At 39.0% G+C, this 16,524-nt stretch overlaps 1 pseudogene; it reads right to left on the bottom strand.

The window, feature by feature from the left end:
• Window positions 1–441: 441 nt before the first annotated feature.
• On the bottom strand, window positions 442–1,425 carry LOC136136062 (dystrobrevin beta pseudogene; annotated as a pseudogene).
• Window positions 1,426–16,524: the final 15,099 nt, after the last annotated feature.

Raw genomic sequence — 16,524 nt, 5'->3', positions numbered from 1 at the left:
AAATGTTGTTATTTAAAAGACTATTTTAGAAAGTAAAGACATCCACGTGACAATTGTAAAATACAGTATTTCCCCAACTTGAGAGGCAAAAATTTAACTTCATTTCATGCAGCTTTCTTTGCAACATTTAAACCCTATAAGCACGAAGTAAACTTGCTTGAAAAAAAGAACTTTAAATGTTCCTTAAAGCTCAGAGAGTTAAGTCTTTTGGGGTGGGGGTGGTACCCCTGGTACAATTTTAAAACAAGAAGACACCTTTCACTTGGAAAGCGAGCACTGTCACATTCCAATTTACTGAATAAAAGGGACCTTGTCAAATGTCATCGTAACTCCATCTCCCCATACTTTAAAAACTCTGCTTTTCAAATCAAGTGATGAAACACAACATATCTGCAAGCCCCGTCATAAATGTAAGTGTTAATATTTCATGACACTACACCCTTACTTACGGTAGGCACCTATGAGGAAAGTGGCCCTAGTGTTGTTACCGGTGAAACAGACGAACCGTTGGGGACACAGACTGAGACACAAAGCAGTTACCCAGGATGGATGCTCCTTCACCTGGTGTTGGTTGCCGTGAGGGACACTGGCATGGCCACACAAAGAGCAATTTTGGCAGAGCTGGGGGTGTGGCAACTGCCGGCATGGGTACCAGAAACCCATCCCACGCTCTAACCAGGAATAGGAACACTCCGCCTCACACCGGAAACTGGAGCACTCCACGGGATGGCAGACCTCCTCCGTGTGGGCAAGCCTATGCTTGAGAGGTAGCCAGACAAGGCCCCGCGGAGGAGGATCAGCCATTGTTGTGTCTAAAGGCATACTCAGCATTCTCTTCTTCGGCTGTGGAAAACAGGTGCAGGCTGAGTGCTCTGTGTAACCACAAGATGGCCCTTCAAAGACAGCTGCTGGGAACTTTAGAGCTTCCTTCAGAAACTGGTCAGACCTGCTAAACAGCATTAAGCCACTGGAATCTGACATCTGGGAGAAAACATATCTCAGCTTGCCCAGCATTTTCCCACCACACATGCTAACACAGCTTTAACAGAAAATACCATCAACTTGCCTCGGGCCTCACTGTCACAGCAGCAATCACGAAGTCGAGGAGGAGCTGAGGGGCTGGTCCACGCCGACTCATGAGAAGGAAGGCACGTGCTCCGCTGGCAGTAGACGGATGAGGGTCGGTCCCGAGGCGGGACACACTGATCTCAGGGGATGAGTCCAGTGTATCAAGGCCGTCGTCTCGAAAGGCTTCCAGCATGTTCCAGAGACCAGCAAGATGGAGGCTGCATCGTTTTTTGTACAAATCGTGCTTTGCAATTTGTCAATTCATAGTCAGAGGACATCAAAACTCTGATCACGCATTTCTACGAACAGCTGCCTCTTCTCTGCCATGTTACGCTTGCTCCCAGTTTCCCCAATCATCTTCCGGGCCGGAGCTGGTGGCGCCCAGGTCTCTGGGACGCAGCCGCCTTCGCCTCCTCCGGCCTGGCCCTCGCTGAGCTGCATAAGCGGCGAACGTTCTCCGGCGCCTGGCTCTCGGTGCTTCCCGCCCGGCGCGACGGCGCCGGGAGCGCGACAGCACGAAGGGCGCGAGGGGCGCGAGGGGCGTGAGGTCGCGAGGGCGCGAGGGCGCGAGGGGCGTGAGGTCGCGAGGGCGCGAGGGCGCGAGGGGCGTGAGGTCGCGAGGGCGCGAGGGGCGTGAGGTCGCGAGGGCGCGAGGGGCGTGAGGGGCGCGACGGGCGTGACGGGCCTGAGGGGCCTGAGGGGCGCGAAGGGCGCGGCATCGTGAAGGGCGTGGGGCGGGGTGGGGCGTGAGGTCGCGAGGGCGCGAGGGACGTGAGGGGCGGGACGGGCGCAGGGCGGGCACGCGCCACCTCCGTAGGATTCTGTGTAACGACTTCCGGAGTCAATTTCTCCAGCCCAAATGTTTGTATCAGTTTTTAACTACCTCCCCATCACTCAGGTCGTTGCACAATAAATTTTTCCTTTTTTGGCTATAAAATTACTATCCGACTGTGACCCCATCTCACAATGCAAATCTCTTGTAATCAACTGGCGTTTCCTAGCTCCTCAATGAGAATCTTTATTCAACAACTAGCTCCGCACCTACCTTCAGAAACACACAAATTTTCCTTTTTTCACATCCTTTTACAAAGAATTTATACAATCTAAAAAGTAGGGCTAAAATTATCACACTTTTCTTATGGGGTCTTTAACATATATATGATATCATTTGCTGATTTTACTCTAAAGATGACCTAAAGACATTGTTCAGTACACTACAGTTTTCTTTTAATGAAAAACTCCTAAATATTTTACTTCATACTGGAAATAGTTGAGTTTCTACTTAGCACTTCATCTGCTCATGCACACTGTGAAATAAATACCCAATTTTATTGCATTTTGCTTTGACTGCTAGAATGTGTATGGATTCATCTTACCTCTCTTCTGTTAGAAAACTTCTATCATATCTTCTTCCACTTTTTTTTATATATTTTATGTATATTTATAAACTACCATGTACATTGCTGGAACAGTCTGTATTATAAATAAGCAATTTATAACATATGTAAAAATAATACATTTACTCTGTGCCAGTAATGTGCTAGGAATTTTCTATAGGTTGTATAAAATTTCTTTTTCGAATACTACTACTACTTATCATATATTCATGGACAAAGTCAAGTTTTGTGAGGCCTAAAGCTCATTTAGGGGACCCTTTCTTATAAAAATAATATTAAAAATATGTTACTTTTGCAAACATTACAAAAAAACAGATCACGTTAACCGATTAGTAGAGCCCCATACAAGGCTTTGGAAGGGGCATATGCAAGTAAGAGGCCCTGACTTAAGCTATGATAGCTTCAGGGTCAATTTACCTCTGCCTATTTTGACTGCTTGTGCTCTGTGAGTCACTTTTCACACACTGTACCATGTAAGGCCAGAACAAGCTTACAGGAAAATTAACTGAGAGAATGTGATGGTTAACTTTATGCATCAGCTTGATGGACAAAGGGATGTCCAAACAGCTGGTAAAACATGATTTCTGGGTGTGTCTGTAAGGGTGTTGCCTGAAAAGATTAATATTTGAAACGGTAGACAACAGAGTAAAGAAGATGGCCCTCACCAGTGCAGGTGGGCATCATCCAATCTGTTGAGGGCCTGAATAGAACAAAAAGAAGGAGGAAGGGCAAATTTGCTCTCTCTGCTTGAGCTGGAACAGCTGTCTTCTTCTGCCCTTGGAAATCAGTGCTCCTGGTTTGGGGGCCTTCAGACTCAGACTGGGACTTACACCATTGGCTCCCCTGGTTCTCAGGCCTGTCAGTTTGGACTGGAACCACACTGCCAGCTTTCCTGGGCCTCCAGCTTGCAGATGGCAGATTGTGGGACTTCTCAGCCTTCATAATTGCTGAGCCAATGCCTCATAATCTCATTCTATATATCTGAATATATTCTATTAGCTTTGTTTCTCTAGAGAACCCTGGCTAAAACAGAGAGGTTACAATTATTTTTCAAGGTCAAAGGCTTGCTGTGTGGTAGATGTGTATTTGAACACTGTTCTGTTTGAATCTCAAACCCATTTATTGAGTAGCTTATATACCAGGCACTGTGCTAAATGTGGGCATGCTGTGACAAACCAGACATCTGTCCTGTTCTTATGAAGTGGCTTATGTAATTATTTGTATTACAGGAGTCGGTCATTCAACTCCTTATTTATTCTTTAACCTTCATGTTAAAAAAAAAAAGAAGAGTTTGACATATATTTTAAAGGTTTCTGTTCACTTAAAAATTAGTGTACAGTTTAAATCTACTGGCTTTGGCTGGAATAGCTGAAACTCTCATTTCCTTTTGTTAATTAATTACAACACAGATTGACATTTTATGGATCTTTGATCATTAAAAATATATAGATAATGGTTCATGAAAGGAAACGATTCTGTTTTCTAAATATATCAACTTCTCAGTCTGATTCAGAAACTGATGACTAGGTTGATCTTTCTTATAGAGTTAACCATTTTTTACAGTCTTGGTCTGAGCACTGCAGAAAGCACGATTAAAGATCTTTAAACATCAAACCTCACATCCTAAATCCTAGTTTTTAGTTTCACTTCAATGGAGCTCTTACCCCAAATTCCTTGTAAGACAGTAGGACTAAACCTGGAAAGCTAGGAAAGTCAGATTCCTGGATCCACATCCCTTATCACCGACTCAGATTTCTGGAGTAGAGTTGAATTTTAAACCACACTCCTAGGTGATTTTGATGCATGTGGACCACACTTCAAAATCTGAAGAGCATAGCTCAAAGATACTAATGAGATCACAATTATTTTGATATTTCAAAATAAAGAACAAAAAATTATTTAAATTTAAAATTATTGAATAGTTGATCTTATAAGGAGGTTGTGGGAACTTTTCATTTCTCTCTTTCTTTCTGTATATTTCTTCTCTTTTCACGTCCATGTCACCTCTCTTTCCTGGATACCTCTCCTCTGTATATTCTTCTCTCTGTAGTCATTCATTTAATATATCACTGTTCCTTGGAATCCATCCGGGATTCTTATATTCATAACTATTTTTGGATAATCCCATCACTTTTGTGTCTTCAACCACTGCTCATAGGCTAGATACAAATTTTTATCATATACAGATTTTTTCTGAATTTTCGACTCCCAGCTCTATTCAGTTCTCTAATGGTAATGACTAAATGACTCCAAAGACCTCAAATTCAACATGTCCAAAGTTGAAATTAATGTTGGCCCTCCAACCAGAAAATCTGTCCATTCCTTCTTCTGAGATTTCTATTTCAGCTTTAATTTATACACTACAATGCAGCCATTCACCCAAACCAGATTCCAGGAAGTCATCTTTTTCTCTTCATATCCTCTCACCCATTATGTCAAGTCAATCAAAAAATGCTCTCGATTCTTGTTCTTAAAAAAAAGACAAAAAACCCCAAACACTCATTGTTTCCATACCTCTCTCACACCTTTGTCCAAGGCCTCATAATTTCTCACTGATGTTACTGTAATGGTTTCTTATTTGGGCGAACTTTTTCTGGTGCTGATTTTCCTCAAAACCATTCTCCACACTGCTTCCAGGTGGATCTTTCTAAAGTACAATTCTGATCACTTACTCCCTCGCTTAACATTCCTTAACAGACCTCCATTGCTGCCAGGATAAATACAAACCTCTTGGCATGACATGCTCTATGTGCTGTGTACCTGTCTAATGTCATTTCTCACATTCTGCTTCCGACACTCCAATCACACTGAATTCCTGAAAGTCCATATCCAGAATGTACTACATTGCAGAACTTTGTACACTTCTGTCCCCATGACTGTGAATGCCTTTATCCCCTTCTTTGTCCTCTCAACTTTCCTATATTCTTCTCTCTCACTGAATGTGGCTTATGTGCTTAGGCAGTGTTTGAGGATTTCAGGGATAAGCAGGAAAACAGGTATGACCTGGCAGTAGTACTCATAAGCTTTATTTTCATGGAATGCATGCAGAGGAGGTACCTTCCAGCATCAGAAGTCTGGAGGCTTAAGGGGTGGGAGCCACCATCTAGAAGGGGAGGGGGCAAGACCTCAAGGGCAAGGGGCTCAGAGAGAGCCTTCTACATCTAGAGGATGTGCTCAGCAGCCTGGCAAAGACTCTCTCAGCCGACAGCTCCCAAGGGAAATAGTGGCTTTGTGTTTTTTGTTGTCTTGTGGTTTTATCTTATCTTTGGCTAGCAGGCATTAGGTGCAGTTTTGTGGGATATGAGAGCAGAGAGACTCTAAAAGGCTAAAAATCCGCTTAATTTAGTGATGTTTAACAAGTTAACAACTGGATGGGTAAAAATGTGAGTTTGTCACTGTTGAGCTTTCAGGGAATACATCTCAGTCTGATCTAAAGAAATAAACGAAGGCCAATATATAGGAGCCATCTTTGGCTCATTTGTATGACTGGTGTCTCTATGATGGTGACGCTTTTATCTCACTGCACTATTATTTGTTGTTTGTATATGAGTTCCTTGAGAGCAGACATGAGTTTTTATAATTCCTAATATGGACTTCATAGGACCTAGAGTAGTGTGTGCTACAAGGTGGAACACTAATAAATGTCTGTTTCATGAATAATTATTCATATCATATCCATGTATTTTTTAATTCATCCAGAAGTGTTCCTCCAACTGGATGCTGTAAGAAAGTCTCATCTACCTGGAGACACAATATTTAAGCTAGATTTGTGTTCATGCAGGACTTAGGCAGTCATTTAATTTCAATAACCAAAATCTTCAAACTTGAAGAGAAAGTAATTCATTTCTACAATATAACTTGCTTATAGAAACGTCACATTAAACTCAGAATATATGCCGATAGGCCAAGGACATTTTGTCCAGTTTTCAACCCTGCTGTAGTCTAGGAGAGAAGTTTTAGTAATTTGTAGCTATTTCCCTCAAAGCCTACCGGTGTCAGAGAACATGGGTTCCTGATGCCAGAGTGATTCCATGAAAATTGGTCTGGGCTGTTGATTCATGGAGGGTATTAAGACACATAGCTGAGTAGTTCCCTGTGGTAGGAGGTCAGGGAGATGGAAAGAATGGGTGAGTCTAGAAAAGAAATCCATTGTCTGCCCAGGATAGCAGAGTCAATGAAGGGGACAAACAGTCTCCATATGTACAAAAATCTAAACAAAGAGGATTCCATCATGGATAGACAGAAGAAATTTTAATTAGAAAACTGAACTCAACTGGATTAAATGATTCACAGAAATGACAGGCTCAGCTGAGAAGCCAGCAACTGAAAAGGGTGAAAATAGTGCAAATTTCAGGTGTGATCTGATTCAGGTTCCAGCTTTTACCTCTGATTCATTCAGCTCCTCTCTTGTTCTTGTGTCATCCTCCTTCCCTATGTGTAATAAAATAGTTTTAGCAGTTCCTGTCTTCACTACCATATATCACGCCATTCATAAGGGGAGTGAGCATGTCGGTCCCCAATTTTTCAGAAAAAAAGCCTCAAAATTCCGTCCTTGGATCAGTTTAAGTCATAATGCCAACTCTTAACTAATTTTATTTTTTGTCAAGGAGAGTGAAATGTTCTATTTGGCCTCACCTAGTTTACGGGTTCCACATCAGGAAAACCTATATTTCTCCTTTACATTATGAAATCCTCTATAGAAACCTGGGGCTGTCAAGATGGTCTGGGGGAAAGGCTGAGGGAAGACAACCAGTGGTCCCTACAGAAGATTAGATGAGTGGTCGGGTGGCAGCTCAAGCAAACTAGCCCAAACTTGGCATAGGAGATATTTGTAGTTAGCCTTTGATGTATTTGCCTAGTTTTTATCAGTATTTTAAATGACTGCTCCTCAAAGCAACTTATACTTTTTATCTTTTATCTTGTTTATCATATTCATTTCCTAATCCCCCTTTTTTACGGGTAAACTCCACTTCAAGTCCAGTCTCAGCTCAGATTCAAAATTTGAGTTCTCTGACAAACAAGATCTGGCTTAATTTGGCATGCTATATATATAATAGATACAATAATACACAAAGAAGAATGCATAAGGTATAAAATTTGAACTGTCATCCAAATAGTGGGAATGGCTAGCTCATTTCCAAATTTGAGTTTTCAGTTCTTTATTAACGTTCATATCACTTCCTAATCCTTTTTCTCTAAATCTGTAGCTGTTGATCTGTGATTGCTCCCTCCGTCCCTCCCTCTCTCCCTTCCTTCTTCCCCTCCCTCACTCTCCTATTAGAATGTAGTTTCCATCTGTCTCATCCATGGGCACATTTCCAGCACTCAGCAAAGTGCCTATTTCAGAGGAGACACTCATTCATATTTGCTAAGCAAGCCCGCTGCATTATCTTTCACACTTTATTATGTTGTGTGTCCTACTTGACCATGGCTATGTACGTAGTGGACCACGATACATTGTACGGGCTATAGTTACGCAACAGAGGAAAGCTCACGTAATGCACAGGGCTGAGACCCATGAGCGTCCTGCTCTTTGCATTTTGTTTTAAACAACTGTCAAGCTTCACTGACATTTATAACTCTCAGATCTGAATAATGCAAATAAGTTCTTCCAGGGAGGGAAATCTTTTGTGAAATGGAAAGTATAATGTAGCTTACCTTAAGTGTTAACAATATAATGAAAATAAATTATCTCAGAAATTGGAAATTTGCATTTGAATTATCAGAAACATTTGCTGAGCTAAATGTCAAGGAAAAAAAATCTCACAATTATTTTATATTCTGAAGCTAGGAAATATAGCCAAGATTTGATAATCACACACTATTTGATTTTTCTATTCTGTCTTTATCAGTCACATCACATTTTGTTTCACCATTTTACTGGAACAAATATACGTGAAATCACTATCAACATCTTCCTGACCTTGTTCAGCAGATGAGTACCAAGGAAAAATGGGACCCTGGCTTTCTACATGAAATGAGCTGATTGTAGCTACTTCTATTATGGCAGTTCTTTTTAAGAGGATGTGTCACCAAGTAAAGTCTTGGTAAATTTAAAACAATTGAAATCGTATCAAATACCTTTTCTGACCACAACGCTATGAGACTAGATATCAATTACCGGAAAAACTCTGTAAAAATTACAAACACATGGAGGCTAAACAATACACTACTTAATAACCAAGAGATCACTGAAGAAATCAAAGAGGAAATTAAAAAATACCTAGAAACAAATGACAATGAAAACACAACAACCCAAAACCTATGGGATGCAGCAAAAGCAGTTCTAAGAGGGAAGTTTACAGCAATACAATCCTACCTTAAGAAACATCTCAAATAAATAACCTAACCTTACACCTAAAGCAATTAGAGAAAGAACAAAAAACCCCAAAATTAGCAGAAGGAAAGAAATCATAAAGATCAGATCAGAAATAAATGAAAAAGAAATGAAGGAAATGATAGCAGAGAGCAAAAGAACTAAAAGCTGGTTCTTTGAGAAGATAAACAAAATTGATAAACCATTAGCCAGACTCATCAAGGAAAAAAGGAGGAAGACTCAAATCAACAGAATTAGAAATGAAAAAGAAGAAGAAACAACTGACACTGCAGAAATACAAAGGATCACGAGAGATTACTATAAGCAACTCTATGCCAATAAAATGGACAACCTGGGAGAAATGGACAAATTCTTAGAAAAGCACAACCTTCCAAGACTGAACCAGGAAGAAATAGAAAATATGAACAGACCAATCACAAGCACTGAAATTGAAACTATGATTAAAAATCTTCCAACAAACAAAAGTCCAGGACCAGATGCCTTCACAGGTGAATTCTATCAAACGTTTAGAGAAGAGCTAACACCTATCCTTCTCAAACTCTTCCAAAATATAGCAGAGGGAGGAACACTCCCAAACTCATTCTATGAGGCCACCATCAATCACCCTGACACCAAAACCAGACAAAGATGTCACAAAAAAGGAAAACTACAGACCAGTATCACTGATGAACATAGGCGCAAAAATCCTCAACAAAATACTAGCAAACAGAATCCAACAGCACCTTAAAAGGATCATACACCATGATCAAGTGGGGTTTATCCCAGGAATGCAAGGAATGTTCAATATAGGCAAATCAATCAATGTGATACACCATACTAACAAATTGAAGGATAAAAACCATATGATCCTCTCAATAGATGCAGAAATACCTTTTGACAAAATTCAACACCCATTTATGATAAAAACCCTCCAGAAAATAGGCATAGAGGGAACTTACCACAACATAATAAAGGCCATATATGACAAATGCACAGCCAACATCATCCTCAATGGTGAAAAACTGAAATTATTTCCACTAAGATCAGGAATAAGACAAGGTTGTCCACCCTCACCACTATTATTCAAAATAGTTTTGGAAGTTTTAGCCACAGCAATCAGAGAAGAAAAAGAAATAAAAGGAATCCAAATCAGAAAAGAAGAAGTAAAGCTGTCACTGTTTGCAGATGACATGATAATATACATAGAGAATCTGAAAGATGCTACCAGAAAACTACTAGAGCTAATCAATGAATTTGGTAAAGTAGCAGGATACAAAATTAATGCACAGATCTCTTGCACTCCTATACACTAATGTTGAAAAACCTGAAAGTGAAATTAAGAAAACACTCCCATTTACCATTGCAACAAAAAGAATAAAATACCTAGGAATAAACCTACCTAAGGAGACAAAAAACCTGTATGCAAAACATTATAACACACTGATGAAAGAAATTAAAGATGATGCAAATAGATGGAGAGATATACCATGTTCTTGGATTGGAAGAATCAACATTGTGAAAATGACTCTACTACCCAAAGCAATCTACAGATTCAATGAAATCCCTATCAAACTACCACTGGCATTTTTCACAGAACTAGAACAAAAAATTTCACAATTTGTATGGAAACACAAAGACCCCAAAGAGCCAAAGCAGTCTTGAGAAAGAAAAATGGTGCTGGAGGAATCAGGCTCCCTGACTTCAGACTATACTACAAAGCTACGGTCATCCGGACAGTATGGTACTGGCACAAAAACAGAAATATAGATGAATGGAACAGGATAGAAAGCCCAGAGATAAACCCATGCACATATGGTCACCTTATCTTTGATAAAGGAGGCAAGAATATACAATGGAGAAAAGACAGCCTCTTCAATAAGTGGTGCTGGGAAAACTGGGCAGCTACATGTAAAAGAATGAAATTAGAACACTCCCTAACACCATACACAAAAATAAATTCAAAATGGATTAAAGACCTAAATGTAAATCTAGACACTATAAAACGCTTAGAGGAAAACATAGGCAGAACATTTTATGACATAAATCACAGCAAGATCCTTTTTGACACTCCTAGAAAAATAGAAATAAAAACAAAAATAAACAAATGGGACCTAATGAAACTTCAAAGCTTTTGCACAGCAAAGGAAACCACAAACAAGACAAAAAGACAGCACTCAGAATGGGAGAAAATATTTGCAAATGAAGCAACTGACAAAGGATTAATCTCTAAAATTTACAAGCAGATCATTTAAAAAAAAATAAACAACCCAGGGCTTCCCTGGTGGCACAGCGGTTGAGCGTCTGCCTGCCGATGCAGGGGATGCGGGTTCCTGCCCCGGTCCAGGAAGATCCCACATGCCACAGAGCGGCTGAGCCCGTGAGCCATGGCCGCTGAGCCTGCGCGTTCGGAGCCTGTGCTCTACAATGGGAGAGGCCACAGCAGTGAGAGGCCCGCATACCGCAAAAAAATAATAATAAGAAGAAAATAAACAACCCAATCCAAAAATGGGCAGAAGACCTAAATAGACATTTCTCCAAAGAACATATACAGATTGCCAACAAACACATGAAAGAATGCTCAACATCATTAATCATTAGAGAAATGCAAATCAAAACTGCAATGAGATGTCATCTCACACCAGTCAGAATGGCCATCATCAAAACTTCTACAAACAGTAAATGCTGGAGGGGGTGTGGAGAAAAGGGAACTCTCATACACTGTTGGTGGGAATGTAAATTGATCCAGCCATTATGGAGAATAGTATGGAGGCTCCTTATAAAACTAAAAATAGAACTACCATACGACCCAGCCATCCCACTACTGGGCATATACCCTGAGAAAACCATAATTCAAAAAGAGTCATGTAGCACAATGTTCATTGCAGCTCTATTTACAATAGGCAGGACATGGAAGCAACCTAAGTGTCCATCAACAGACGAATGGATAAAGAAGATGTGGCACATATATACAATGGAATATTATTCATCCATTAAAAAAAACGAAATTGAGTTATTTGTAGTGAGGTGGATGGATGTAGAGTCTGTCATACAGAGTGAAGTAAGTCAGAAAGAGAAAAATAAATACTGTAAGCTAACACATATATATGGAATCTAAAAAAAAAAAAAAAAAGGTCCTGATGAACCTAGGAGCAAGACCGGAATAAAGACACAGACCTCCTAGAGAATGGATCTGAGGACACAGGGAGAAGGAAGGGTAAACTGGGACAAAGTGAGGGAGTGGTAGTGTATATATGGACACATATACACTACGAAATGTAAAATAGATAGCTAGTGGGAAGCAGTTGCATAGCACAGGGAGATCAGCTTGGTGTTTTGTGACAGCTAGAAGGGTGGGATAGGGAGATTGGGAGGGAGGGAGATGCAAGAGGGAAGAGATATGGGGATATATGTATATGTATAACTGATTCACTTTGTTATAAAGCAGAAACTAACACACCATTGTAAAGCAATTATACTCCAATAAAAATGTTAAAAAAAAAAGAGGATGTGTCACTCTTTATTGAGTGATAATGAGCTTCATGAATAATGTTCAAATTCATAAAAGATTAATGTCAATAGAGGTAACTTGATTATATATACCTTTTCCCCATATTTTTGAGATTTCTTGGGATAGTGGAAAATCAAATTTTCTTTTATGAAATATCTCTTCTTTTTTATAATAGAGGAAAACTAAATTCCTCATATAGAATAATATAAATTTGAATGAAGTAAAATATTTCGGTTGGCTGGTAGACAAGCCAATGATAAGGTATTTTAGATATTCTGCCTGAAAGAAATAAGATTGTGAAATAAAAATTCTACCCACATAATAAATTAAGAGAACAAAAGGAAGAATTTTCCCTAATAATTCTAACATGAGCCAAATAAGCTAGTTTGAACCTGAATATATAATTACATTGACTAATGAAAAAGCCACATTATAAATCCCTTTTACCTGTACTGTCTTGTATGCTTAGAATTTAGTCTCGATAATACCATCAGCCATGGAATAAGAATAACAACTGATGTTTGTATAATAATCACATGGATTACAGTTCTTATCTTATTTCATCCTCCCGGCCCTTGGCAATGCAGATAATATTATCCTTTTACTACATACAAAGTGATCGATGATCAGTGATCAGAGACTGTAAAAGACAAGCCTAAAATGACACCAGCATGAACCTGGGAGTCCTGACCATCAGGTATAGGGGTTTTTTTCCCCTCATCGCCCAAAGGACTGCTTTCCCCTCTGGGTGAAGTCGTACGCATCAGAAACAACCTGGGAGGCCCTGATTCCCCAGTATCACACTCTGCCTGCTGTGTGGACACCTTTGTTATGGCTTTATGTTTTATTCCAGTTTGTCTATCCTTTCTTCCATTGTCCATTGCTTCATATTCTTGGACACCATTTCCTGGCCATCTGGCTGGATGTCCTCCAATGGCCATAGCTGAGCCCCCAGGTCACTTGCAACACACCACACCTTATTTTCTTTCTTTCTGTACTTACCAGTACAAGTAATCCTTCCATGTTTGTCCTTGACAAAAAAATATGGGGTCTACATGATTTATATTCAAGGAATACAGTAGATTGTATCACAACACACATAAGGAAAAGACTTTATTCTATTATAAGTAGAATTGTTAAAGAAAACACAGGTTACCCAGGTAAATTTGAATTTCAGGTAAACAGATTTGTATAAGTGTACCCTAAATATTGCATAGGGCATACTTATCCTGAAAAAAATATTTATTGTTTATTTGATATTCAAATTTAACTGCTTATTCCATATTTTTTATTTGCTAAATCTAACAACCCTAACTGTAAAAGAAATATGACTCTTTTTCAAGTCACCTCAGATCTCGTTTAATAGTTTAAGTACAGGAGGATTCTACAGTTAGGATTGGAATATGTGAGGAATCCACAAATGAATATTCACAAGAAGCATTTTACATGTCAAAAAAAAATATTTGCTTCCAATCCAGCAACTAACTCTTTCAGAAATCACCAAGATCACACGTTGAGGCAGAATGCTGCATGACAGATGGGACATTAGCCTGCTTTACATTATGAAACTGGGAAGTGAGTGTTCTATGTAGTTGAAAATGTCTGCAATAAAATAAAATTATGCTTCTGTATCTCGGTAGATTTCAAATTATAAAATTCATGCTATGCTTCCTGGCAGCTTTCCTGTTACCATATTAATTTCAAAAATTATTGGATGTACTTAATATCAACTTCTGACTTTTAATTAAGAAAACCTAAATATTATTGGTTGAGTTTCAGACTACGCTATACTAACCCAATACATTTGCCTCTCATGTGTATGACCTGGGTAAATCTTGTGGTGGATGCAAGGCTGGCGTTTGTTATGGAGGAGTTTCAATTTAGATGGGACACATAACCAGAAAGTACAGGGTCTTTAATTAAGATGTCAATAAAATACCTGAGTAGATTAGTACATCTTTGCATATTTTCTCCTTTGCTTTTCACTTTTTTGCACCTTCAGTTTTGTGTATATGAGCTCTCCATTTCTGTCTCCCAGAGCTATAATTTTCATTCTAATACTAAAGAAGTTTCTTCATTTCTAGATTAAGCTACTTGCTTTTCAGTTCTATTCTGCATATCCCTCACTGTGCTTCTAGTGGTGTCTGTTCTTTGTGCTTACACTTGTGGCTTTTTTTCACTTATTCAATCATGAGAAGTCCTCGTGAAAGTGAGTACTAACTTAGCAAGACTTACTTAGTAAGACTTTACTCACTGAGAAAGTAAAATACACTTATTTGGCATATCTATTGTTATGCTTAATAGATATTTTTATCCATCAAAGATCTTAAGTACTGTACTTGTGTCTGTAATATATAAGTAATCTTATGATTATCACCAAGATCACTGCCTAGTATTTCCTTGAGGGAGTCTGTAGGTGTGAGTTAGCAAGTTCTTGTTCCAAAATGTGGGAATATGATAATTTTACTTATTTATTAATATTTATGTTGTTTCCTTAAAGGAATATTTAACAGACTGAAAAAAAGAGCCACTTTTACCTTGGCAGTTTTAGAATTAATTGTCATCAAATCCCAGACTTAGGAGGAATCTTAATAGAAATTTGGGTCCACAAAAACAGAAGTCAGAGAGTCTACTCATGACATTATCAGTTTTATTAGGGATAAATTATTAGCACTACTACATTAGCACTACATTAGTCAGGGTTCTCCCAAGAAACAGAACCAATATGATATAAACATAATATATATAATATATATATTATATATTTACAAATATTATATATTTATATTTAATATAATATATATATTTATGTTTATATATAATAAAAGTAAATTTATTATATGAAATTGATTCCTTTGACTATGGAGGCTGGTAAGCCTCAAGATCTCTAAGGCAAGCTGGAGACCCAAGGAACCAATGTTTTAGTTCATAAGCCATCAGCCAAGAAGAATGCTCTCTTACTTGGGGAATGGTCGGGCTTTTTGTTCTATTCAGGCCTTCCACTGATTGGGTGAGGCCCACCCACATTAGGGAAGGCAAATCTGCTTTACTCAGTCTATCTATTTAAATGTTAAACTCATCAAAAAACGCCCTCACAGACATACCCAGGATAATATTTCACCAAATATCTGGTCATCCTGTGGCCCAGTCAACCTGACACATAAAATTAACCCATCACAGGTTCCAAAATCATTCAGAAATTCAGTAAAAAATGGTCACTTGGAACCTTTTAACAATTATCTTTGGAGAGATTCCTTTTGCTATTTGACTGCAGGAACTACAGTGTACTGGAAACGTTCAGGTTAAGTTTGTGGAATTATACTTTAAAAATAAGAGCTAAAATCAAAGGAGACTGTGGAAGTCTTGCCAAATGAATCAACTAAAATGCCAAGAGAATGGGCTGTTTGTTTGTTTTCCTCATTTGTGGGTAGAAAAGGCTACAAATTTAGAATAATATTGGGGTGAAATTACCCATTCAATCACCTTAAAAATAGAGCCTAAACTGTGTCTAACCAGTGCAGTCTAATTGTCTATATAACACAGTGATACAAAAAATACAAGGCATCTTTATAAAAATCATGTTTTGCATTTTTTTGTATTTTATGATTCCTTGACATCTGGGGCCTGGGAGATTGCATCTCCCATGGCTCGCTAATTCCTAGAGGTAGCAAACTACTTCCCTGTGAGTGCAACTTTCACATGCAAACCAAACAATCCAAAGCCCGTGTCCCCCAACTACCTCCTTTATTGGGTTCTCACAAGGCTCCTACATTCCGTACCCTGCCTGATCTCTCAGGGCCAGTGCCAGACAATTCAGTGCAGCCCCTATACCTGAGAGCCCACTGAATTCATTCAAACTAGCTGATTCTAAGCCTGCTTTCACTTACATGTTTCTTCCCACATAAACCATAATAAATGTCCTTGTCATGGTTTCCTCCTGCTCCCCTCTGCCTCCTGACTGAGCCTGGTACTTCCTCCCGTGCCCCCTGCCCATCCATGGCATGGCATGCCCTTCCACTGGGAACTGCAATTAACAAACCATCTTTTCAATGGCAGTTGTCTCCTAGTCTGTTGGTCTCATCACCTCTGAATAATAATAAAACCTACATTTTAAAACAATAAATTATGTATATGCAAAAGTGTGTATGTATATTTGTAGCACATTTTAACATAAATGTCTCCAATTGGGAAACAAGTGTAAATAACTTTACTCGCTCAAGGTCACCCAGTATGTT

This window comes from Phocoena phocoena, chromosome 16 (assembly GCF_963924675.1).
Source record: "Phocoena phocoena chromosome 16, mPhoPho1.1, whole genome shotgun sequence".
Classification (NCBI taxonomy): Eukaryota; Metazoa; Chordata; class Mammalia; order Artiodactyla; family Phocoenidae; genus Phocoena; species Phocoena phocoena.
This window is presented reverse-complemented; position numbering and strand designations above follow the sequence as displayed.